This window comes from Mustela nivalis (genome assembly GCF_964662115.1).
Source record: "Mustela nivalis genome assembly, chromosome: 5".
Classification (NCBI taxonomy): Eukaryota; Metazoa; Chordata; class Mammalia; order Carnivora; family Mustelidae; genus Mustela; species Mustela nivalis.
The window spans coordinates 67156399-67183500 of record NC_139024.1 but is presented as its reverse complement, the minus strand read 5'-3'; the positions used below and the strand labels follow the sequence as shown (position 1 = coordinate 67183500).

The following is a 27102-nucleotide window of genomic DNA, read 5'->3' as shown; positions in this document are numbered from 1 at the left end:
GGGTAAGTGGAAAGGAATCCGGCAGGGGGCCCGAAGTGGCCTACACCCGGGGAGACTGGGTAGCGGCGGAGTGGGAGGCAACCCCTGGGCTGTCCCGCAGAAGCAGGTGGGGGCAGACAGCGGTGCCCTCGTTCGGGGAGAGGAGTGCGGTTGCGGGTCCCTCCCCTCAAACGCGGGTGGCAGCGGCCGGCGCCAGGCCCGTGGGGGCGGGGTGGGGGCGGCGCGGAGGACGCGGAGATTACTGCGGTGCCACCGGGGACGCCAAGGGTCCCGAACGGTCCCCACGCGGGACCTCGAACGATGACAACAGGCAGTCAGCGAGGTCGAATAAAAACGAGCTGGTCCCTGCGCGCCGCCCGCCCCGGGGCCCCCCCCCGGCGGCCTCCAGTGGCCGCGGGAGACGGCGGCGGCGTCCCCCGCCCCCAATCCCGCGCGCAAGTGCAAGGCTGCCCGCCGCGCGGCGCACGCTCCGCCGCTCCCCGCTTCCGCGCAAAACTTCGAGCCTGTCCACGTGAAGTTGTCGCTCGGGTTCAGAGGGGGAAAGAGCTTAGGGTGAAGCGGGGCAGTGGCGACAGCGGTGGCTGTGCGCGCGCTCTCTTTTTCTTTTCTTCCACTTTTTCCCCACCCCTGTCTTAGTCCAGAGTTTTGGCTCCTCTCCTTTCCTCCTCCCCCTCGGAGCCGGCTTCTCCCCCCGCCCCGTTGCTCCCCCACTAGTGTACGCTATTTGTCGGGGGGTGGCCGAAGGGGATGTCCTGTTTTCACCAGAGGCACAACGCGAAGGGGAAGCTCAGACATTGGAAGGAACGAGAGTAAATACCTAAATACAGACGCACGGGTCCGCGGCTGGGACAGACACTTGAACTTCAGATCCCGAAGCGATCCGGGCTTCGGGGAGGTGAGTGTCCCTTCTCCCCGTCCCCTCCCGCGGGGTCCGACTTGCGGGGAGACTGTGAACTCTCTCCGGGGAAGTGCGCGCGGCTCCGCCGAGGACGCGGAGCCCCGGGGACAGGGAACGTGGGGCAGGACGGGGTATGCACCCCGATTCCCCGCGGGCTCCCAGAGGCGGAGTGCAGTTCGCCCGCCCGAGGCCCAGGCCACCGGGCTGCAGTGGTGCTTTCTGCCCTGGAGGACACCCGGCGCCCAGTGGGTCTTCTCCAAGCCTGCGGGGCTGCTGCAGGGCGGCGGGACGGATCCCCACCTGTACTCAGGCTGCCTGGCTCGCGAGGGCGCGCGCCCGAGGTCTCCCCGACATCCTTCCAGTGCTGTTTATTACTTTGATGACCCCCCAGATAAGCCTAACGCAGAGATGCTGACCGGGTCCCGTGGAGGGCCCAGGCTCCTGGCATGTTCACGATGCTGCATACGTGTGTACGTACCCTGCATGTGCTCTAATCTCGAGGCACGAACCGGCCTTTTAAACTGCGGCCATCCCACTTTAATAGTTTTCATGCGGCGTGGACCGAATGTTTCCTGCCGCTAGCCAGGGTCCGTGAAATTAGAGGCGGCTTGTCAGAGGAGTCGCGTTCATTGGCTCGGGACGCGGATGCCATGGAGGGATTATAACTTCTCCAAACGGAGGGACCTGGCTGCGGAGAGCAGGTTTTCTCTCCTTTCAAAGTTTGCTAGGTCTGGGGTTGGTGGAGGCACGGGAAACGGCTGTTTTCGCGTGGTTAAGCCGGATTCGGAAGGAGACCGCGTGTGGGCTTGTTTTACTGTGCGCCACACAGCAGCCAGAACTTTCCTTTAGTAACACTTTAAAGAGGTCTCTTTCTTTGTAAGCATTTATCTGAACAGCTTTTAACTGTAAGGAAATTTGCGGACTGAGTCCCCTGGCGGGGCGCTAGCGAAACCAGAGAGCCATCAGTCCCTCGTTGGTATGGCAGGGTCAGCCCCCGCCACCTCTCTCGCTCCTTCCCTTGAAGGCTAGTGAGGTCTGTGCTCTGGGTGAGTGTGTGGGTGGGTGGGTGGGAGGGGAGGGTCTGGAGACAGTCTCCTCTCCCCTTTCTTCCCGTGCGCCTCTCTCCGCAGCACTCCGGAGCGGGCAGTCATTCATGAATCCCAACCTGAGGGCAGTGGAGGAAGGCGCAGGTCCCCGGGCCCTTTCTGCCAACGTGCAGAATAGCGATGGGGCGTGTGTTTTGGTTTCGGAGCAGTTCCACGTGGAGCATCTCTGTGTGCGTGTGTGTGTGTGCGTGTTGTGTACCTGATCTGTGAGGAGGTAACAGGAGTCTCGTGTTCAAACCCAGTGGGCCGTTGGCCATTAATTTGCTTTCCTGGCTGTCATTACAGACACTTCCAAAATCTGATACCTAAGAGAACCAACAGGTTAGGTTTCACATTAAGAGCTCATACTTAACAGTTTTCTTTCTCCCTTACCCCTTTTGGCTTGGCACCCTGGGATCAACGTAATTGATGTAGCGAAACATATCTTCTGGAATATGGCATTTTGTTGCCCTTCTCCTCAGCGGCCACGTTTTGCACCCTCCTGCGTTTGTCAGTTTCTGTGCAGGCTCCTTCGGGACGTAGGTGGGAGTCTTAGGAGCCTTTAACAACCTCAGACTCCCCTTTAGCAGCTTCTGAAGTTTCATTTACACATAGGTGACTGGCAGTATGAAAGTCAATGATGGTTTTTTGTTGGGTAGGTTGTTTTTGTTTTTATTTTTAAAACCCCATCAGGACAAGGAATTGCACTTGGTAATCTTTCCTGGGCAGAACTTGGTTTTAAGTAGAAATGTTTCCTTTTCCTCTTCTTCCTCTTCTTTTATAACGTTTCTGGCCATCTTGTAGCTGGAGAATAAAAAAATGAGGAAAGGGGGCGGGGAGAGATTCCTAAAACAAAATATTTGATACGTGGTATGGTGCGTTTTAGGAGACTGCACCCAAAGGCATTTGTGTGTGTGTGTGTGTGGGGGGGGGGGGTGTTAAATAACATTATCCCAAGAAATAAGTAGCAGTAGTAACAAGAGACAGACTGTTTTGTGTGGAGCTAGACTGCCAGAATCTGATTTTTATGGCAACAATACGAAAGGCAGATATAACCGCATCCATTTTTATTGTTATTATAAACCATAAAAATAGTTTGTTCCACCCGATTAAAAGCTGTAAGTCATTCAGAGTTAAACCAATTTTTAGAAATGACTGTACAAGAAAGAAAGTTAAGACTTTTGACAGTTACAACTCTGAAAGTAACATAATTAGATTATGTGTAAACTGTCCTTTTTTTAATCGTTAGGGACATATCTTGTCTTTCATAACAAGTGAAAGTTTAAAATCAATGTGGCTTTCAAAATCCTGTTTTCCTTTGTCAGTTACCTGACAAGAGTACCCTTCAACATTTTAAGGCCATCACAGTGCTTGTTTCACAATTATAACTGAAATAAAAATATTTGTTTATTTTTTTACTAGGAAGTATTCATTTCATTGGATGTTAGAAAGTTAATTTCTCTTATACAAAATGGAAATCTTTATGCATATATTCATAGGTAATATTTAAATCATGTATTCAAATTTAAAATTAAAAAGTAAACCCTAAGATTTGTGTAAAAAGAAATTGGTTCAGGAACAATCATTATTCTTATATTAGGAAATGCAGATGCTATATTCTAGAGGATCTGTAGAAGCTAACTGAAAAAAAAATTTGCCTTTGCATAAAAGTTTCTTTTTTGAAGAGAGGCTGGCAGATGAGTAGTTTGTCATTTTGCTGTAATTTATTTTTTTTCTTCTAAAAAATCTCTTTGAATTAGAAGAAAAAAGAAAACTCAGTTTTCCATTTCTAAGAGTTTCCTTTTTATTTATGTTGTGATTTGGGGTGTAAATAAATTTTACATACCCACGGGAAATAGAGTGTCCAGTTTCATGTTTTCAATCTCTGTTGCAAGCTCTAAATGACTGATGCCATGTCTAAAAATATATTTATGTGGCTTGGTATTTCATTTAAAAAAATCTATGCACTGAAATTAATTTTTCCAGGAGTTTTAAAAAGCAGAATGGTAGAAAAGCCATTATTATTGTCATGAAGAGTTAGGATGTTGGGAACTTTTTACACTCTAACTTTCAAATAATAAAATTAACTTATTTTACCAAAGGAAACCTCACATTTTTATAGAGAATTCAAGAAGAGGGGAGATAATCCTTTTAAGACTTACTGAAGTGTTAAGTAATTTAAGAGCACAGGTATTTATTATGTTTTTTCATTATCTTTTTTTTTTTTTTCCTATTAGGTAAATGCAGGAACACTGAACATTCAGTAAAAACAGGCCCCCTTTATAAGGACTTTATTCACCCTAGTTCTGTATTGCAGCTGCTGATCATGTTTCACGGAGCTGTTAAAGCACTTAAAACCTAAAATTAGGTACTGTCTGGTTGTAAATATTTCAGATCACTCATTTAAGAAACAAACAGAAAAGCGTGGTATCAAAAGCAGAAGTTGTTTCGAATCTTTTCATTGAAGTACTGAACAAACATCTCTCAGACACCTTATTTTTTTCAGTGAAAATATAACCACGATAGTTTCTTTTTTAAATGAGTATTATTTTTACACATTCTAAGCTCTTATAATGTGTCTTCCTATAGTGTATCTTAAAACTGTGTTCAGAAATGTAGTTGGGGGATTTTGTTACAATGGTTACTAGGTGCATGAAATCAACAGGAGAGCGCATGGATGACATTGCAATGTACCTGCCTCTCTGGTGAATTTTTCCCAGTGGACTAAGAAATGACATGATCTTTCAGGCATTTGTTGTCGAGATGGGTGAGATGCAGCACTGTATTTAATCGCGGTCTATGTAATACTGTATCCATTAGATGTGTTTTAACATGGGGGGGGCACTGAATATTCATTAAATTGTACATAGAGCCAAACCTGGCATCCTTTAGTTGGAACTTGAATGGAAGAAAACAAACAAGAATCACATATTCAAATGCAGTACAAGCAGTTTTGATCATTTTTAAGGGTCTGAAGACTTTGTATACGTCACTGTCATCTACTGTTGCCCCCAGCACTGCACATTAGTATATGCCTTGGTGATATGCCATTTTCCTCTTGAACTTTGTGATTCTTTCGTGTATCCAGCTATGTTTCTACTAGTTGAGAGGTACTGAAAATGAATACCACTACCCTTACTGCCCTAACTCCTTTTCTGTCTTTCAGAAAAAGAGATGAAATAGATTAATGTAAAAATAGAAACCATTTTGAGTTATCAATACCACATTTTTATGGTGGTTTAAAATAGTTTCAGAGAGTGCACCTCTGAGTCTCACTGTAACCTTTTCTGTCATTGAAAGGTGCTAATTGATCTTAGGTCACTGACATAATAGTATAGTTTGATATTTGAAACCTTTCAGCATTCGCCTGGCCCTTTTCTCACCCTGAGATTTCAGTCCATGGCTGATGAATAACACCATATTAAAATGTCAGGAATTCTATTTTTTTCCTCCATATGAAACATTTTAATACAACATGCTCATATCTTTAAAACTTTTATTTATATACATTAAGAACATTTATTTTGGTGTACTTTTGGGCCATGGGATAAAGACCTGTATTACCATGTTAGGATTTTTTCTTAAAAAGATTTTATTTATTTATTTGACAGGGAGAGGGGCAGAGAGCACGAGTGCACAAGTAGGCAGAGCAGAGCAGCAGGCAGAGGGAGAGGGAGAAGCAGGCTTCCCACCGAGCAGAGAGCCTCATTCCATTCAGGACTCAATCCCAGGGTCCTGAGATCATGATATGAGCCAAAGGCAGATGTTTAACTGACTGAGTCACTCAGGAGCCCCATGGATTTTTTAATATTATTTTTTCACAGGTAGATACTTTTATATTGAAGATACTAGGCCAAGTTTGATTGCTCTGATCACATTGGAATACTTTCAAAGTGAAGTTGCATTAAACCAATATTGAAGGGGCATCTGGGTGGCTTAGTCAGTTAAGCAACTGTCTTCAGCTCAGACTATGATCCCCCAGGGTCCTCGGATTGAGCCGGATATTGGGATTCCTGCTCAGTGAGGAGCCTGCTTCTCCCTCTCTCTCTGGCTGTCACTCCCCCTGCTTGTGCATGCTCCCGGGCAAATAAATCTTTAAACCTCCCCCCCAAAGCCCCAAAGTAACCACCCAATATTGAATAGCCGTCTTGAGACTTGACACCTAAAGCATATTTTCTTAATTATGTTTATATCTCAAAGTATACTTTAAAATAGAAATTGTCAGATTTTTTTTTACAGTTGTAATTTTTTTTTAAGATTTTATTTTATTCATTTGACAGAGAGAGATCACAAGTAGGCAGAGAGGCAGAGAGAGAGAGGAGGAAGCAGGCTCCCCGCTGAGCAGAGAGCCCGATGCAGGACTCGATCCCAGGACCCTGAGATCATGACCTGAGCCGAAGGCAGCGGCTTAACCCACTGAGCCACCCAGGCACCCCTACAGTTGTAATTTTTATGTCCGTGTAAATCATCACCATTGTCATCATCAGTCATTACCATCATCGTTACAGCACAGCTGATGTTTCCTGAGGCTTGGCTTTATGCAAAACACGTTAAGGTGTTCATGTGGATTCACTAATTTTATCTTTTCAACTATGCCATAAGTTAGTTACTTTGATCCTTCCCATTTTTCAGGTGAGGAAACTGAGAGCACTTAGGCAGTGGAATGGGGACAGGTTTCCAACTCTGTGCTCTGACCTCAGACTCCTTATCCTTAAGGGTTGCACTAGGCCCTTACTCCCACCAGCCAGATAGAAGTTCATTGCAGGTGTTCTCTGAACAACATTTTATTTTTATATTATTGGTGATGCATTTATTTCTAAGGATATTAGAAAAATACATAAAATTTCATATTAAACCTACAATTTCACAGATACTATTGTTTACAGGAAGTCCAAAAAGAAGTACTGAAGTAAAACAAATTAAATTTTAGAAAAGCGCCTATTTGAGGAAGCAGATGAAGTAACAGTGAGGAAACAAACGCTTGGCTAAAATAGCTAAAATCGGGAAGGTTGGTGGCAGATGACTGAATTTGGAGAAACTGTTACTCTAGAATGCTTCCCAAATGTCAGGAACTTATGACCGACCTTTTTAGCAGTTAACTTCTATGTAGAATTTTCCTTTGCTTTCTAGGCCTTATCCATCGGTTAGAAGCTACTGATTTTATAGGGTTTTGGTTGCTGTTGCTACTGTTGCTGTTGTTTTAAGCCTGAATGGTGGTTATGAATCTCAAATCTATACATTTATGTTGGACCAGCTGATAAGGACTGCATAACGCATTTCTAGAGGCAAGTGTAAATTATAATGGGGTCACCCATATTTTGGAAACCCTCTCAGTCTGCATGGATTATCCTATCAGACTTTACATTTTTAAGGTTTTCTGTAGGTGAACACTTTTGTTTTGCTGCTGATCATCCGTTTTATAACTTGAGTGAATTTTTTTCGCTTGGACAGGGGTTTTCATCTTTTATTTATGTATTGAGCCACAGACCCCTTTATCCAAGTGAAAACTGACCCTGTGCCCACTGGAGAAATATTCACTGTCCTGCATGAAGCAGAACATGGGTGGCCCATGAATCACTCACCAGTTCTGCCCTCCGACCATTGCTGGCCCCCAGAGTCTCTGTTAAGGGTCTTCCAGTGTGCAAAAATCAGAGCAAAAGGGTCCTCGGAGAAGGGGGTCCATTCACAGTAACTGCGGTAGTATGTTAGCATGCCTTCCACTAAAAAACAAAACAAAAACAACTCTCAAATACCTTGAAATATCTCCATTGTAATATGTGGGCACAAAGTATGTCTGCTCACCCTAGTATTACTTGAGTATTCTTGTTAACCAATCTGCAACTTTATTTCAATTTCATGCTTAGAAAACAGAAGTAGTCAGTCTGTTTCCTGCATAGAGATACAGGTCTGAATGAGACCCACCCCATTTTTACAGGCAAAGGCTTGTTTTATAAGAGTATCTTTTTCTTCTTAAGGACTTTATAAAGAAACATCAGCAGTAGCCTAAATGGACATGATCTTAGATTTTCATATAAATTCTTTTTTTCATATAAATTTTCTGTTTCCGTGATTCTTTCCTCTTTTCTTTCTAAAATGAAAGGGACATTTCTAGTGAAGGTTACAATGAAATCATAAAAATTTACGTTCTTATGCCATTAAGTTTAATTCTACTCACAAAAGCAATAGCATTTGATTTGAAATTCTATACTTAATCAAATAGATGTACCACGTACTGGGAGAGCTTATTCTTCAGAAGGTCATACACACAATTCACAGACCTCTGCATATACCCCGCGGGGTGATCTATTCATTACAGTTCGCCTCTGGTTCTGAACTCCCCAATGTTTAAGGATTTGAAAAGACCTAAAGGTTCTGACTCAGAGATTGAGCATTTCCAACCTAATGTGTCCAGTGTGTTGAAAGTGATGATGACTTGGGGAGTCAACAGGTCTCTGAATTAGCTAATGCTTTTCACTTAGAAGTTTATATTTAAATGCAAATGTATAGTCATGTATGATTATGACTCAGGTAATTCTAGCCAAATTTAATCACAAGTGGGTGAGTCATGTTCAGATTCCCTTTGGCAGGTTTTCTCTAATCTAAAAGTTTGCTTCTAGTAGGTAACTTAAGAAGGCAAACCTCAAAAATTCTGTCAAGAACAGCAGCGCTATTAAATTTTTTACAGAACTTCCAGGTGTTCAAATGAGGCTACTCTTTCTTATTTTTCTTAGTTGACCCAAGAAGAATTTTAATTTAGTTTTGTTTCGTCTCCTTAAACATTGTCTTTGGATTAGATTTTCCAGGCTTCATTCATGAAGAGAACTAGCAAAATTCTTGGTACACAAAACACGCTTTTTAAATGCTTTTTCATATTCAGTGTTACTAAGGACATGCAAAAGTTAGAGTGACATGAATAGGTTTTCACTTCTATGTGTTAATTCTGAAGACTTTGGGGGCATGTAGTCTCTTACAATAAATTTTACTTTTTCTTAGTATATACCATTCACAAGCAATGGTTTAATAATAAGTGAGTTATCCATGATAACCAAGATCATGGGTTTAATTCTCAGATTATCATATTAGCTTTGGGTGGACATGTGTCTTGTACACAATAGGTCATATGGTCTTTGGTTTAGTCCTGCGGGACCACCCTGGACTATACTGGAACTGTCTCTAAAACTCTCCTCCCCATCCCAGGAATGTCCAATCACATTTATTCACAATTTTTATCAGTTCCCTCTTTGACTTAAAATTCTTCAAAAAATGTTCTCTGGCCTCTAGGACAATTCCAGGATTTTTAGCAGGACCACAGGGCCTTCCATGCTGAGAACCTTGCCAGGGTTGCTGTTCTCACCTCTCATACCTGGTCACAAGAATCTCTAGCTGTATGGAGAACTATGGTTCTCAAACAAATACACCCTCATCGCTTCCACCACATTTCATTGTGCACATCTCTTCTGCCTCTGAAACTTTCTTTTTGACCTCTTTTTCAAGATTGCCGACAAAATGTAACCTCTTCTAGTAAGCTCATCTGTCCTCCAGAGGCTGAGTTGGATGTTTCTTTCCTTTTTGCTGCCAAAGCACCCAGTTTCTACCTTCAGCACAGTACTTGCCACATTGACACATAATAAATTACGTGAATTTAAATCCTGCTCTAGGCTGAGAATTTACTGACATGATTACTGACATTTGTCATCTCCATATCTTCAGTGAGTTGGTCTCAGTAAGTTTCTGTTGAGTAAATGAATAAAGAAAAGGAGGGCAAGGGTAGTGATGATGGCCTTGGACATTCTCTGCCATGAGATTGGGAGCAAAGGGGATAGCCGTGACCGATCGACTGCAGGACATCCTTGAGAAAACCTCAGGGATTTTTGTATTAACTCAGTAGAATCGCAGCTCTGAATCTAGGGCCAGCTTATATGTATGTGTAGATGTATATAGAAGTGTATTTATTTCTCATATGACCACTGGGAAATCGGTGACCCAGTGGATAAGCCCCAAGGATTTCTGAAGACAGAAGTATTTCATAGCACTTGAAATCTAAGGGACCAGATTCTTTTTATAATGGTTAAGCACAAAGAACATGGAGCCAGGTGGATTGTATTCAAACCCCCGCTCTGACACTAAAGACTCTGTAATGATAAGCATGTTACTTAAACTGGTTTTGTTTCAGTTTTCTCACATATCATAGAACATACTTTATGAGGCTCTTTTTAGAATTCAATAAGTCAACATATGTGAAGTATTTAGAATAGTGTCTGAATTGAGTATTAGCTAGTATGATGATAATTGTTAGTCTCCATTAGTTGGCCAAAAATGTTCACAGGTTTTTAGAGCTGGAAGTCATTTTTTGGGACCACAGACTGAGGACTAGCAATGGAGTCCCCAGTGGTCCAAGTATAAGTTTGGCATTCTTGGCAAATCTGAGACTGTATCTGGAGAAGACATCAGAGGTGCTCCAAACTGAGCTTTGGCCATCTATGTTACACGGAATTTCTTTTAACAAATACTTCCACATTCAATAATCTAGAATTATTTTTTAAGGCTTTGATTTAGGGTGGTCCTCAACTTTCCTCAGCAATTTTAAGCACGTTCTATAAGGGTACCCTTATTTTATAATCCTTGGTTGCTTTTTTCAGACTGAAGGTACCAATTATAAGAATTTGTATACTTTTCAATTGACAGTGAGCTCAATGGGTTTAATGTAAATGTAACAAGACAACTTTAAATATTCCTATGATTCTTATCTCTTCAGAGACAATAGGGGGTTATAAGCTTCCCTATTTCTAGAATATATCACTCAGTCCTTGGATTCAGATGTAATGACTGTATAGCAGAGTGGGGCTGAGGGAGGAAAGGAAGTTAAAATAATAGGTCCTATTTTTATGGCTTGCCAGGAACTGTCAGATGCACCTGTAATAAAAAAATTTTACTGGTATTGATGGTGCGCTTGAATCCCACAGTATATATAGACCAGTATTAACTGTTGTTGACACACAGTGTTGCATTAGTCTCAGGTAGTTTCAAGCTCTTACTATTGATATTTTGGGCTCAATAATTTTTTTTTTTTTAAGATTTTATCTATTAGAAAGAGAGAGTGAGAGAGGGTGATAGAGTACGAGACTGGAAGGAGGACAGAAGGAGAGGGGCAGGCAGACTCCCTGCTGAGCAGGGAGCCCAATGTGGATCCCAGGACCCCAAAATCATGACCTGAGCTGAAAGAAAATACATAACTGACTGCGCTCCGCCCCCCCGCCAGGTGCCCTGGGCTCAGCAATTCTCTGTCGGGGTGTGTGTGTGTGTGTGTGTGTGTATGTGTGTGTGTCTGTCTGGTGTATTGTAGAGAGTGAAATAACATCCTGGTCTGCACCCACTAGATGCCAGTAGCACCCTCTCCCAAGTAATGGCTGTCTCCACACATTGCCAGACATCCCCTGGAAGCAAAATTGCCCCCGGTTGAGAACCCATGACCAAAGCAGATCTTAAGACCACTTGATAGAGATAAAAAAAAGATTCCCAGGCATCTGCCTGAGAGAATTGTTCTATTTTCAGTCAAGTGTGGAGAATCTTCATACCTTCCTCCTAAGTTTAAATACAAAATCAAACAACTCTCATTGGTCTGTGTTGATAGATAAACTTTACGTAGAGGGGATTTACAGATACGCTTTATACAGAGTGACAACTTTCAGCATTTTTTTACCCTAAGAATAATATATGAGTGGGGAGAGCAGAAGACCTAGGAAAGTGTATAAGAAGTGGATATTTGTTTGACTCTCTTTAATATATATTTTTTCTATTTTTTACTGTTATTTTTAATATATTTCAAATGACAATTACTTATTTTTTCCATAGATAAATAATTCAGTAATAAGAGACTTTTATTTATAGTCTTTAGTGTCACAAAAGGTAAAGTTACTTATAATCGCAACTGCCTAAGATGAAAATACTGAGTTGAGAAACTTTCTCATTTGTTCATTTGTGATGAGAAATTTTCAGATGAAATATGTCTTAGTTTTCAGTCTGTACCACAATTTCAGGATCTTGAGTTCAGTACCAGTGGTATAATCTGAAGAAAATAAAAATAAGGATATCCCATGTAAGCACTCCTGTGATGAATTACCAAATTCAAACTTAGGTTCTAATTCTTGAGGTTTAATTTTGAAGACATTTTATCTACAACTTGATCTGTAATTGACTGTAAGTAAACGTGACTGGTCTGAGTACCACCTCTGACCTCCACCTAGTTTAAGCCTATATGAAAGATGTTTGAAGAAACAAAATGGGAACATATAATGTTAACTTAAAGTGATAGAGGATAACATGACCTACATGAGTTTTGGGTTGAATGTGAAAGTTATTTTGAGGTATGAAACAATTGGTATTATAGATATATAATTGTGCTAACCCTCATCTGAGGTCTAAACAGTATAAAGTTTTTTTGTCATCTCATTAGGAACTGCAAAGATACTTGAAATTCCACACCTACATATTGTCTGATTTAGTGGTTTTACGTTAGTTATATTAGGCAGGTAATCATGTTACCTGGAAGCAGTCAGCTGACCTAGGGATTTTGCATCATTTACTAATTGATGCTTAAGAAGGCAGGGCAGAAGTACTAAATGACAGACTCTGTGTGTCTGTCTCTTTCTCTCCTGCCTCACCTTTGGCTTATGCTTTAATTTTTGAAATGTACTTTTAAGAGGGGAAATTGGCTACAAATGTAGCCTATCGTTTGTGATCAAAGTGTCTTACTGTTTTCTAAGAGGAGATGAACCTTGCACAGCTACTTGTTAGAAGGTTCTGGGCAACCCCGTGACAGGTGGTAGCCATTCCAGAGGAGTTGGGGGGGGGGGGTAAGTCAGAGGCCTACATCATGAGTTTTCAGACCATGGAGTAGAGTTCTGTTCCATGCATTGACAAGAAGTCCAAAGAAGGCAGAGCAAAACTCAAGTTCTTCCAGATACTTTATGCCTGATGTTGAACAGGAAGCCTGTTCATTGGAGAACAGCCAGCAAACCAGAGGTTCTGTTTTTCTGAAGGAACACTTCTTGGGTTCATAAATTAGGAAATTGTCCTCCTCCAAGAATTCAGTATACATATCTACTTTGTCAGGTTGATTCTTTGTATAGTGGGTCTTAATGTAAAACTTAGCTATTTTTATGAACGCTCTGTGTTATAAAGTACAATTAGGCACTTCCTTTTTTTCTCCCTGAGATACTCTCACCACCTTTGTCTTCCAGTGCTCCAGCTCCGTTAACCTATTTGCCTCTTACTCTTTAGCTGCTTACCTGCACAAAAAATCTACTTACCTTTCAAGGCTTAGCTCAGATGTCACCTCCTCTGGGAAGCCTTCCCTAAGGCTCAGGCAGAATTCATTCTTTTCTCTCTGTAATACCATAGCACCTTTTTTGAGGCTATTAATATAAAAGCACATTGTGCTGAGGCTAATTATATGTGAATCTGTCTTCCACAGAGACTTGAACTCATTGAAGGTAGAGATCCTATCTTTCCCCCACTGTAGTCCAGTGCCTGGGCATATCGATGGAAATTCACTAACTGCTCTGTTCCATGCATGTCTTCAAAGGATACACATCCAAAGCCAGACAATTACAAAGAAAATCCTGTTTACAGTTTGGGAACTGATTCTCGTTTCCTTATGGTCACGGAAACAAGTTTATCAGTTATTTTTTATTCGAATTTACTTACAGCTTCCTTTGTACCAAGATATTCTTGGTTTTCTAGAAGAAGAAAAGATTTGTCCAGCATGAACTGGCATTTTGAATAACCAAATTAAAAGATTCTAGTCGAGGTTTATAGTCTTCTACTTTTCTCCTGAAACAAACTTTGGCCTCTCTGGTTGCTTTCTGCGGAGATACACTTCATGTTATTTTGAAGAATTTTTAACTCTCAGAATTACGGATTTCATCTGAGTAGAAGCATGTTCTGTATTCGTCTATGTCAATGTTTCAAAATACAGGGGCCAGAAATCCCAGATGTGTCTGTTAAAGTATGTGTGGCCTTTTGGTGAGAGAAATTAGGTCTTTTTTCAGGCACAATTGAGGAAGGAAAATTTTTTGTTTAGTTTTTAGTGGTTTGTTTTTAGGCATTTTCCACAAAAAGATGAGCAAGAGCCTTCAAAACCACCAACTTGCTTATTTAGGGGGAAAAAAAATCCCTCCGTTGTCCAAAAATAACATTAAATTAAAATTATTGTTTCCAATAGTTTCAAAAATTGTGGTTTTATTTCCTTGTATGAGTCACTTTTGAATGCAGTATGTGATTGCACTACAGCATAAGGAAACATACTTGCTCTGTAGTTTGGTAGGTCACATTATTTACCAGAAAATCAGATCAGAAGAGGAATTTACCTTTTCAGTTTGCAGCTGGGGGCTGGAATAGAGATCTTAAGTGACGTATTCAAAAGAAGGAAGCTGAAAAGAGGACCTCATCTTGGAGACACCTAGTGCTCCCACTTCTCTACCTTGTTGCCTTTATTTTCCTTTGTTTGTGTCTAAAGGAGTTGCAGATGCCGGAATCGGGCTCCATCTCTGTGTGTCTGGGCCCTGCAGCCCGTTCCTCCGGCAGGGGAACCTTGGGGCACTTTCTGAGTCCGGATGTGGACATGGGGAGTAATAATAATTCTTGCCTCTTGCCTCGTGGAGTTGTAGGGAATAGTTCAGTTAGTGTAGGGAAGACACTGAAAATACCCAGAATATATTTTAAATTAATTTCTTTGAAGAACCTGCTGAGTGTATTTAATACTCAAAAAAGAAGCCTTCCTGCGGCTGAAGCAAGATTTTTTTAATCAACTTTTTAAAAGAAAAAGTAATTTATATAGTGTGTAACACATTAAAACAGACATGATAGAATTTAACTTGAGAGCAGTGACTGGAAGAGGGAAGGAGAGAAGCTTCTAGAATGCTGATAATAGCATATATCTTGGTCTGATTGGTGATGTGGGGGTGCTTATTTAGTATTTATGAGCAGTTTACTTTTGATTTGTGTATGTGTGTATGTCTTACAGTAATAAAAAGATAAAAAACCTAGATGTATTTTAAGTAAAAAGTGGATGTCCCTCACTTTATTCATGTTATCCATATTCCACAAATCAAAGTTATTCGTTATACTTCAGTGCACTTCCTTTCAGATTCTTGTTTCTGTGTATGTATGAATGTAAGAACTATGTGAGGGTGTAATTTATTTTTATTTTACATTTGTTTTTATTTTGTTACGCTGTCTTAAATGCTTTACCACATCAGTACATATAATTTTGGATACTCCTATTTAATTTATGCATATGTTTTATAATTTTACTGTTCCCTTCTTGGTGTATTTCTGGGTTGCTTGCAGTTTTTTACTATTACAAGGAATGTTGCAGTGATGATTTTTATATAACTCTCTATTTATCCAAAATTCCTATGCATAAAGCTTTAGACATCAAATTAATAGGTGAAAGAATATGTATATATTGCATAGGTTGTGCCAAATTATTTTTCAAAAGAGTTATAACCCCTTGCATCCCTATGACGATGCTTGCATGTTTCTCGTAAAAGCCACAGGCGAAATTTTATGCTCAATTGAACATGATAATTATTTGTGCTTTGATTCATAATAAGGCTTAAAGTAAAGTTCCTTGAGACATACACTAACTGGAAGAGTTCACTGATGAGAGTGAATAATTTATTAACCTCATATATATCAAATCTATGTTATATATAGTTAATATCTCCTTTAAGAGTTGTTAGAATTGAGTTAAAAGAATAATTATTTTATATATTCATAGTTCTTAAACTAATTGGTAGGAAAGAAAAAAATCAGTGTATGTCATATTTGTGACATGTTTTCATATAGTATCATAAAATATTTATAGGAATTACTAAGAGAAATGGCTGTCAGATATTGTTGATGAGAATTTATGAGGAATTATGTATTATTATTCTATTAAGAGCTAACTATGTGCCAGACACAATTCTAAGCACCTTACATGCATTACTATAGTTTTTTAAAATGTAGGTAAAAGGTATAGACATTGTACGGTTATTATAAAAGAGATCACTCCAGTCTGAATATATGTTGATAATTATTAAGGTAGATCAAAATACTGGCTGCCTTATCAATGTACTAATTTGTACATCTGTGAAATGTTATAATCTGTTTAATGTGAAATTTAATGTATCAAAATCTAGAGAATAGCTATTCAAGAACTGTCTAGAATAATGTTAAAATGAAGTGTATTAATCCGTTGACTTTATTGTTAAGAGTGTTCTATGTAGTAGAAAATTCTGTCTCTAGAATATTCAGGTCTTACAGTTTCTGGTTAATTAAGGTTCTGGTTAACCTTTAATGGTTATCTATTGCCTTAAGAGTAATCCAACTCAAAACAGCTAACTTATTCCTCTAGCATTGGATAAGTATGGCTATCAATTTTTGTGGGTTTTTTTCCTGCAGAATTTCCTGTTATTCTAAGGGATTCAATAGGACTTATGCACATAAAACTGAAAATTATATTACTATGGGGAAACTGCTTTGTGCCTTTGAGAAGGAACTCTCTTGCTAACTTAAGTACTATATGTGTGTAGAATAGCTAACATTTTCCTCCCAAGAAATTTCATGTATGCAGTTAAAACACTCTTAAATTGATTAAGGATTTGTTATATATTTCCAGAAGCACTCAAGAGTACTTTTATGGTTATAAGAGTAGAGTGCATTAGAATGCCAGAAACCAACGAATACGCTAGAGGCCTTCAAAACCGTGCCCAACATTCCTGACTGTACCATATAAACATGTGGGGCAGCCTGGAAAAACAAAACAACCCCCCCCAATATAGGTAAACCTATGATGATAACACTTCAGCTGGCTTGAATATTAATTTGATACTTCTTCTGTTAGAAGTAATTTTTATGACTTAGCAAATGGAATGGAGAAGTAATAAATATAACTGGTATTTATTTCTCAAGTATCATTTTACATTAGATTTGACTAGTTACCTTTATACTTTTTGGAAAGCGTATTATACAACTACCACAGTATTTTGCCTATTAATCAGGGAAGCTAAAAAGCATTTTATAAATGTTGAATCAAAACCTTCACTGCAGTGAGGGAATTGAATTTCAAGCAATATACTACTTTTATAGGGTGAGAAACTGAAGTATGGAGAAATTACAAGATTTTCCCAAAGCCGTGCATTGAGTCATGGCAGGCATGGAAATCTACGATTCTGTTTGCCTGATTCAACCTGCAACTTCATGAAATTGAAGTTATCTGTTTCCTGACATGGGCCTTAGGCATGTTTCCTTATTTCCTTATTTGTTCATTTGCTTGTCCATTCACTCATTGATTTATACATTATATAAGAATCCATGGTTTTGCAAGATAGAGTCTTGATGTAGGGAGTGTGAATAATGTTTGAATTTATAAGTCTTAAATTTTTTTTTACAAGAAACTTACTATCTATATTTTTTCATGACCATGAAAGAGAAATTAAGGCACTAAACAATAAATTGGATTGTCCAGGTGTGAGCCACAGAAGTATCTATGGGAAGCACTGAAGTTTTTTTAAGAGCTAATATAGTTTGTTCAGGACTTGAACTAGAACTTGACTGCAGCCCTACGTGGGCCTGGAGTGCCGAACGCTGGCCAGAAGATACCACACTACCCATCAGGGTGTTCACATCTTTACAATCTCATTGATCATTTGGTTTGATCAAGAGGGGGAAAATTATTCTGCTTCTCTGTCATTTTCTGGAGTTTCACGTCTCACATTTTTAGTTCTTATTTATTGTGATCTTTCTCTTACTAGTTTAACTTACTAGTTTAACCAGTTTTTTCCCCCAGCTTTCTTTACTCTTTTTTCCTCCAAACTGTGAGAGTCCTATTTACAGGAAATATTATTTCTCTGGGTCAGATCTCCCTTCTCCTTGAACAGCTGCCGCAAGTGACTTCAAAGGAGAAAATCTCCAGTCCCTTCCCCCAGCACAGTACCCTATAAGAGAGAATCGAGATAATACAGGGGTGCCATCTGCCCTCGACCTCTTCTACAGAGTTTAGTGGGCAGTTTTTTGGGGTTGGTTTGTTTGTTTTCTTGTTCTTTGCTTGCAGCCCTGAGACTTAGGACTCAGACTTAGCTCCAGCTTTATGGCTCACCAGCTCTTTCCTGGGAAGAGTTTTTTCCCAGGAGGCTCCTCAGGCCCAAGAGCACTTGGGAGCCTAAGCCATCGATTCTACAAACAAGCCCAGGCACGTCCAAGTTCTGGGCAAACCAAACTTCCCAGCAGCTTAAACGTTAGTCTTTTCTCTTTTTAAATTTTCCTGGAGAATAATTTGGTTTTCAGCAAACCAGCAAACAAACAAAATCCTAAGGTTGTTCATTCTCATTGCCTTGAAAATTTATTGCCACTAATTTTCGTTTCAACCAACTGGGTTTCCTTTACGTTTTTGGCTGGGTATGAATATGATATTTGCTATTTGCTATACATTAATGCTGATCTATAATAATTTAAAGTCAATTTATAATTGAATGGTCTAAAAATAATGATGCACTATGACCTAGTTCATATCTATCTTCCATTTAATGCATTTCCTAGGCAATTATGCATTCCCCGCAACTGTGGCTGAGTGAATTCTCCCATAATCCCTTTTGGGAAACAAGGACTTTTTTTTATTAAAGATGTAGTCTTATTAACTAGGGGTACTTAACTTGAGGAAAAAAGATTTAGGGGTGACATGAATGATTGCACTCTCTTAATATCTAACAGCCTGCCATACATATTAAAGCAGGATTTAGCTTATGCTTTATGGTTCTGGTGGGTAGACTAGAGTGGAAATTCTGAAAGGTAGATCTATGAACTAATATGTAAGGAAACACTGAAAGAAGGAAAGAGAAGAAGGAAGTGGTTCAGTTCCCTGGAGCTAAGATGCTTCAAATATTCTATCTACAGACACATATGATCACTCTGTAAATAAACCCCACTTATTTCTATATTTCTTATGATCCTGAGACAAAGAAATAAGACCCTATAGATTCCATTCATATTCTAAGTTTCTGTTGAAGTCAGAACATACAAGGAAGTACAATATAGAATTGAAAAACACCAAATTTATTCAAGATATTATTTTCTGAATTCTTATATCTTTAGCCCTTAAGAAGTTCTTGGGTTTTTAGAAGCTATAATGCAGTTTTTTGTTAATGTGATTCTATTTTGAATGCAGTTATGAAGTCAGTGGAATGCCTTTATTCCCTGACGCCAGAGGGGGATTTATTGAGAGGAAGAATATATTCAAACTTTGGATCCAGCCTTAATTAAAGCTCTAGGTAAAAATTTCAAGTGTCCCAAATTTTAGGAAGGCAGATAGCATCATATATAATTAAACCCCCAACTAATATTCATTATAGACAGAATTCAAGCAAGTAATTTGGCTTTAGGTAAGTCAAATTTATTGTCATATTTTGTATCTCTCATGTTTACTTTGTTATATGTTGGATTCTGCACGATCCCTGCCCCCCTCCACAAAAGATGACTCTCAGTTGTCACACTTTGATTCCTGAGAAATTGGTGATATGCAAGATATGAGAGAAAAATACATGTTTGCATTGTTACTGTTTTTTGTTACCATTAATTTCACTCAAGGGGCTACGTACTTCCTGAGAATTTTTGTTTATTTATTAGTTTCTATCTTTCTACTTTGCAAATTGTTTCTTTAGCTAAATCTAATTTGCTATTTAACTCATTCATTTCTTTTATAAGATTTCAGTGCATATAGTTTTAAGAAAACATTTTTTATAGTTCTTTCCCAGATTTATGTATTTATTTTTCATAGCGGGGGTTTCCTTCAATATTGTTTGTATTCCTTCTATCTCTTTGTTTTAAGCATACTTCTCTTTTTCAGATGGTCCTATAATCTCAGATTTTGGATCCTAGTTTCTCTGTTGTTGCAATTGCTGTTTCTGCGGCATTTTGTTTCCTTATGTAGCTTATCGTTTTTTTTTTTTTTAAAGATTTTATTTATTTATTTATTTGACAGACAGAGATCACAAGCAGGCAGAGAAGCAGGCAGAGAGAAGGAGGAAGCAGGCTCCCTGCCGAGCAGAGAGCCCGATGCGGGACTCGATCCCAGGACCCCGGGATCATGACCTGAGCCGAAGGCAGAAGCCTTAACCCACTGAGCCATCCAGGCGTCCCTAGTTTATCATTTTTGATGGATTTCTCTCTCAGAATCCTTCCTGTCCTGTGGGATAATTTTGCATCTACTTCCCCTGGAGTCTGGGGATTTCAGGCCTCTGGATCAGTCTTGATTTTTAGTTTTTTGGTTTGAGGTTTCCATACCAGAGAGGCAGTAACAACTTAAAATTTACATTTGAGTAAGACTGAGGTTTTGATTTATCTCAAGTAATTATTTACTTTATAATAAGTAATTATTATTTCTTCCCAATGGCTCCATCATACGACAAGCTTCCTTGCTGAGTCAGATGGTGGGCTGAGTTTTCTAGCCCTCCTTCAGTAAAAGAGACAGAATTCTCAGACTTTCTTTTTATACATTGCCTTTTGCCTTTGTTTCCTGCCCATCTTCATAAGTGAAATTAATGACAACTAAAACAATAACACACGAAGAAAAAATACCTTTTCCTTTCAACTTTTCTGTATGATACATTTTCAGCACCGTGTGATACCTGCAAATCATATTTGCCTTAGGAGTTATATTCACATATTTTTTTATATCCTTTTGATTTGTCTTTATGTTATCCTGCATAACCACCTTTTTTCCAGGTGTCTTTCAGCCATCACATCAGTCTAGATTCCCTTGATTTCTTATCTAGATCACTACAACAGTCTTCATGTTGCTCCTTAATTTTCATTACTATTCGTCTTGTTTTTCAGAAATCCAGATAGATGTGTTGCTGCAATTTTATGATATATGTCATCCTTTGTTTGCATGTTAGTGACCAAAATATAGTAATAGCAATTGCTATTACCAATGTCTAGCTCCTCACCCTTGCTTTTACCAATTCAAAACTTCTTTTCTGAAAATATTTTCCCTTCTCTTTCACACATGGATGTATAATTCTGTTACTGACACCATCAGTCTCTCAACACTAAAGAAACCAGCCACAACTTTGGTGTTATATAGAATGAAAAGCTAAAAAGGGTAAATGGTAATAATGTAATTAAGATGTTGTTCATTTTAACAAACTTATGTTAAGTTCAGAGAATCGGCCAAAGACTGGTAACTTTTGGCTACTCTCTAAACATAGGCAGTTAATGCATTTTCTGGAGATCACTGATTAATATAATATTCTTAGTAGAGCAGAATTTAAAATCCTTACATTTCCATAAGAAATTGCATAGATAATACTTTACTGTACAGTAAAAATATTAAAATGTTTTAATTGATTATATAGGAAGCAAAGTAAAGAAGCAGAGATCTTTGTCCACTCTGTCACGAATAATCCAACGGGATGTATTTTTGAAATACATGGTTTCATTTAATCTCAACATAACACAAAATAGGTATCATTATTATTCCTATTTTATGTATGAAGAGAATGATATTTAGAGACAATCATGAACTATCACAAGGCCATACCATTATCCAGTGAGGAAGCAAGGACTCACATGCAGAACTGCTTTATCCAGAGGTATTCGGAATCACTAAATTTATATTCTCTCTAGCAAAACTATCTTTTCTACCTCTCAGGTTTCAAGAGGGGAATACTAAATTTAGGAGATGTATTTTTAAATTCTCTCAAAGTGCAACAGATTTTCCTCAAGAGAGGCATAAAGTCATCAGACGTGTGTTAAGTAATACATAGGGTCAATACATTCTTCATCAAAAATGTTTCGCAGGTATGAAAGAGAGGCTTATGGACAAAAAAACAGACTATTTCTGAGAAAGGGCTCAAATGGTTTTTCCTGCCAGGCTGCAGGACAAGCAGAGCTAGATGAACCATTCCAGGGTACACAGAAAGCTCGACAGGGTAATTGTGACATCCAGGTTGAGAGGAGCGACGGACGCAGCCCGTGAGCCTGCAGAGTCTGCCTGAGTATCTGGAGGGTAACAGAAGTTGCTCAAGCCCAGAATCCCTTCAGAGATTCCTCTGGGACTGTCCAGTTATAGAACTGGGTCGGCATTTTCTAGGATAACTAGCCCACCAGCAACAATGTACAAACACAAACAACATAAAAACAAACTTGGCAGGCCTTGCTTGTCAAAAATAAGGGATCATAGTTTATAATTCCAGGAAGATGATTGCCCCCCAAAATGAACCTATCACTAATGACCCAGGTGATTAGCATGATATTGAGCTGGTTATAATTTTAGCATGAGAAATTAACCCCATTCTTCTAAACATTTTGCTTTATATGGACTGTTTTGCGAAGTTCATGCTCTACAAAGCGGGTCAGAGGAGCTTGGCGTCTGGTTTTTAGTTTGGTTTCAGTTCAGGAGATGGAAACAAGGCACAGTCCTCAAAACTGCTTACCCTGATCTGTCTCTTGAGAGACAGATCAGGGTAAGCAGTTTTCCTTTGCTGTTTTCCTTTTGCATAGGTAGGGACAGGTGTCACATGCATGGTCAAAGAATGTCCATGTCCTCCTCTGAACAGTGGGCTGTAGAATTGGAGCTACGTGTCCTTGGTGCTGTTGGCTTCCCTCTTTGGCATGCTGCTTGACCTGTTGGAACCAGCTGGTGCCTGTCTTAGCTTCCCAGACCCATTTGTAAAATTTTGAGGGCAGTGTACGTGAGTTGATGTGCAGGATGTGAAAGCGATGCCCTCTTGACAGTTGGAGTCCAGCTATAATATCTGAGTAATGTAATGATAATGTAAGTTGTTTGACTTCCTCTACAATTTTAGTTTTATGTTAGGCAGTATACTCAGTAAGGGAGGGAATTTAATTGAAGGCTCTTGAGGATGGCTCAGGGAATCCAAGGAAGAATTGAACAGCCAAGCAGCAGGAAGGGCACAGAAACAGTGGAGACTTCAGGAGTAATAAGATCCAGGTCCTTAAATTCTGCCAGGACTTTCTTGCCATCTTCTCTTTTGCTACTACTCTTTCTGGGTCACCTCTCTTCTGTCTCTCCCTAGCAGACCCAAGTTTGTTCACATGTCTGTAAAGAATGCCAAAGTGTTTTTTTTTTTTTTTTTCCTTTTAAGATCTTATTTACTTATTTAGAGCATGAGAAGGCAGAGGGACAGAGGGAGAGGGAAAGGGAGAATCTCAAGCAGACTCCACACTGAGCATGGAGCCCAACATGGGGATCGTATCCCATGACCCCAAGATCTTGACAGGAACCGAAACCGAGAGTCAGTGCCTTAACCAACTGAGCCACTCAGGCACCCCAAGCATGCCCCAGTTTAATGCCCCAGAGATTTTGCCACTGAAGGAGGACTAGCCTGATCCTTTCCCACACACCCATCCTAAGCAGTAGGAAGGGATTGTGATGCATCGTTTGATACAAGTAATCTGGTATGACTTGGAAGGAACTGTGCAGTCTAGCGGGTTAGGTGCGAAATGTTGGCTGTGGATCAGTATATTTATACTATAGCCTCATGTGGGCAAAGAGCCATTTTGTACACAGTACATTTGCAAAAATGTACCTGCCCTTTGAAAACCTGTAAGTCAAACAATAGATTAGCTTTTCTGGATGACAGAATGTAATGGAAGGACACCCTCTCCTGGCCCAGGAAATTCTGCCCATGTACATAGATTCTTCAAAGCCCCATCTAAGTTTAAAGGGGGCCTTATCTGTGGTTATGGGTGGGACTCTCCATAGGCCTCCCTCCACTTGTCGGGCGTCTGTATCGGGGTTGGAACTTGTTCGGATGGCCATGTACAAGGGTGTCTTCCACTTTCCCTCAGCATACTATAGGCATTGGGCACGTGGGTGGGGGCTGTAGTCTTTTCCCCACTCCGTCTTCCTTTATACTATCACAGAGCCTGTACTGTGCACACGTCCTCCCAGGAGACTCTGCTGTAGTCCTTTCTGTCGGCTGCAAGGCATTGTGGTGAGTGTGTCCGTGGTGGTGGGATGAGGGAATGGTGTGCAGCCAGGAGAAGGAGGAAGGTGGAGCTCTCCCTCAGAACTCCCTCCTGGGACAGGTAGTGGCCCCAGGGAGCAAAGGCAGCAAACTAGTGCTTGTCCTGCATGGATTCTGTTAGGCGCTGCCCCAGCTTCAAGTAGGACTGACTGAAGAATTTCTGGCTCATCCTAAAGGAAGGGTCAAGATCTACTTTGTTTTAAGAGAATCCAATTAGATCTCTACTCTGAAGTATTACTCTGGCTGCACTGCAAAAAGTCAAGTCCGTGGGGCGCCTGGGTGATTCAGTCGGTTAAGTGTCTGTCTTTGGCTCAGGTTGTGATCCCAGAATCCTGGGATCGAGTCCCGCATTGGGCTCCCTGCTCAGGGGGGAGCTTGCTTCTCCCTCTCCATCTGCCTACTGTTCTGCCTACTTGTGCTGTGTCTCTTTCCCTCTCAAAAATAAATAAATTTTTTAAAAATCTAGGAAAAAAAAAAAAGAAAGAAAAGTCAAGTCCAGGGAGCCGCTGTGGAGGAAGGACACCCCTCAGGAGGCGCTTGCTCCCATCTGGACGAGGGCCATTGATGGCTTGAACTACTATGGTAGCCATGAGAGAAACGTGGAGTGATTTGAATGAATGCTATGAAGTACTGAGAGCACTTGGTCACTTCTGGAATTGGAAGGGAGTGGGCAAGGAGTCCGTGACAGAGCCCAGGGGTCTGGCGTTAATGACCCGTGGGAGGCTGCACCATGTGTGTGCCGTCCCGAGATATAGTATTCCCGTGTGCAGCCTCTGTCCCTGTCCCGTGCCAGCCCTGGTGCAGAAAGCCATCCCCTCCATGTTTATGTTTATTTGCCAAAGCGTGCTGGGACAATCTCCTTTTCACTGAGGGTTTGGTTAGAAAGATCAGTCAAAAGGGTGAGAACTGGATCATGCAGTCTACAAACTTCTCAAACATTGCTCAACATCTTCTTTTTCTCTTTGCTGTCTCCACCACCTGGACCAGGCGTCCGCCCTGTTCTGTTTCTGAGAATTGTCGTATAACTGGATATCAGAATCTCCTTATGTATTTAAACTAGGGGAGATGTTGGTTTTTTTAATTCTAATTTTCTAAGACACAGGAGTTTATAGCTCACTTTCTCTAAAGCGGAGTTGGAGAAAAGGATATCATCTTTTTACTATGTATTGAGAAACTGATTGCAGCAGAAAAAAAAAATCTGACATGGAATGGGTGGGGTTGCTATTATTCCTTTTTAAATTCACCTTTTTCTGGGGGAATGGCCTTGAAAGAGAGCTGGGAACTAGATTATTACCTCATAAAACAGCACGAGGTTATTGTTATTCCTTAATTTTATATCTTTATTATGAAGTAATACTTCTTTTACTTGATTTGAAGAGCATTCTTGTCTTTTTCTCATATATTTGCGAAAATGAAATGTTAAAAGATTTAGCATAACAACCAATGCTAAATTATGATGTAAAATAATACTGTGTCTGCAATTAACCTAGGTAGTTTTATTTGGTTCAAGAATATAAAATCACTGGGCTCATAATATTTTAGTACCTTGGTGTGTTTGGCAAAAAAAGAAATTCATGTTACCATAAAGAAGTTAAACTAAGTAACAATCTCAATTTTAAGGAAACATAAAGCAAAGTATTATGTTGTAACATGGAACATTAATGCAAATAGCTTCCCAACTGGAACGTTAAGTAGATTCTCAGTGGGGGGTTAACAAAAAGAAAAAAAAAAAGACTGGCTTTTGCTTAATTCTCTTATGTTCCAACATCTCTTCTGAAGCCTTAATTTTTAATTTCTCTTGAGTTATTACCATTGTCCTGAGATGGTGGTCCTTTCTAGAAAACAGTAACTTCTTTCCTAATAATCCATATCCTTGTTCTAATTGTTAGATATCCTTTCTGGAAATACTACACTTAAACCTTGATGACATCTTAAAAGTCATTTTAGTGTGGTAACTGTAGCTATGTCGTGGGTTAAATTTGGATCCCCTAAAACATATGTTCATATTCTGATCCCCTCACCTGTGGAAGTAGTGTCTTTGCAGAAGGAATCAAGTTAGAATGAGGCTTTACTGGAGTAGGGTAGGTTCTAAACCAGTGACTGGTGTACCTTTAGGAATAGGAAAATTTGGATACAGATGCACACACATGGAAGAAGGCCAAGTGGAGAGATGGGTGGGGAGAATACCATTGACTATGGAAGCAGAGATTGGAGTGATGCATCTACAAGCCAAAGGATGCCAAGGATTGTGGGCAACACTAGAAACAAGAAAGAGACAAGGAATGAACCTTTTCTGGAGTCTAGAGAAGGAGTATGGGCTTTCCAGCACCTTAATTTAGGGCCTCTTGCTGTCAAAACTATGAGAGTATAAATTTCTATTGGTCAGAGATATATGGTTTGTGGTACTTCTTTAAAATAACAGCCTTAGGAGTATTTGGCCAGTCTGTTATCCAGGTAGTGAGGAGAAAATGCCACTAAAGGAGATGATCCGCCACAGTTGCCCTCTGGGAGGATGGAGGAAGGGCTCCTGAGGCAGGCAGGTGTCAGTCTTAGCAAGGTCACCATCAGCGGATTAGTGGCCTGCAATGACTGTGCTGTGCTCAGACCCAAGGTGAACCTGCCTGAATGGTCTTGGTCACGAGAGTAGGGAAGAGTATACAGGCTGAGGATTCAGATGGAGGACTTCAAGGACAAGAGGAGCAAGCAAGAGATCCGTAAGAATGAGGCTGAATGACCCAGATCAGATGCCCTGAACCGTCCTTAAGGAGACGGGAAGAGTGGGAGGTGAAACAGGGAGGAAGTGGGAGGGAAGAGCAGAGCCCAGGCTGTCCATTCACCATTTCTCACGTCCACCCCCAACACAGAAAATAACATCTGTACATCTTGAACTCCCTGCCTGCTTGTCTTTCTGAGTCCAAATGCATGCTGCCACACCTCTCAGTGTGCTTCATACTTACCCTTCCTCCTTCATATCGTATACGCTGTAAAACTGTGTGGTTCTTGAAAGGGATGTTTTTCTGGTTTGCGATTATACTTAATCAGTGTCGCATGGACACTGTCAATTTACATACATATACGTTACGTT

The 27102-nt window shown here is 40.2% G+C and overlaps 1 protein-coding gene across 4 annotated transcripts in view; it reads left to right on the top strand.

Moving 5' to 3' along the window:
• Nucleotides 1-436: 436 nt before the first annotated feature.
• The window catches only part of EYA4 (EYA transcriptional coactivator and phosphatase 4), a 271340-nt gene continuing 244674 nt past the window's right edge, over nt 437-27102 (top strand). For 2 of the 4 annotated variants that reach the window (XM_082730717.1, XM_082730718.1), the window contains exon 1: nt 720-895. The gene's annotated coding sequence lies outside the window, so the exon portion shown is untranslated. Of the gene's footprint in view, nt 896-27102 lie in introns of all 4 variants that reach the window. The other 2 variants (XM_082730719.1, XM_082730720.1) reach the window with 2 other exon arrangements.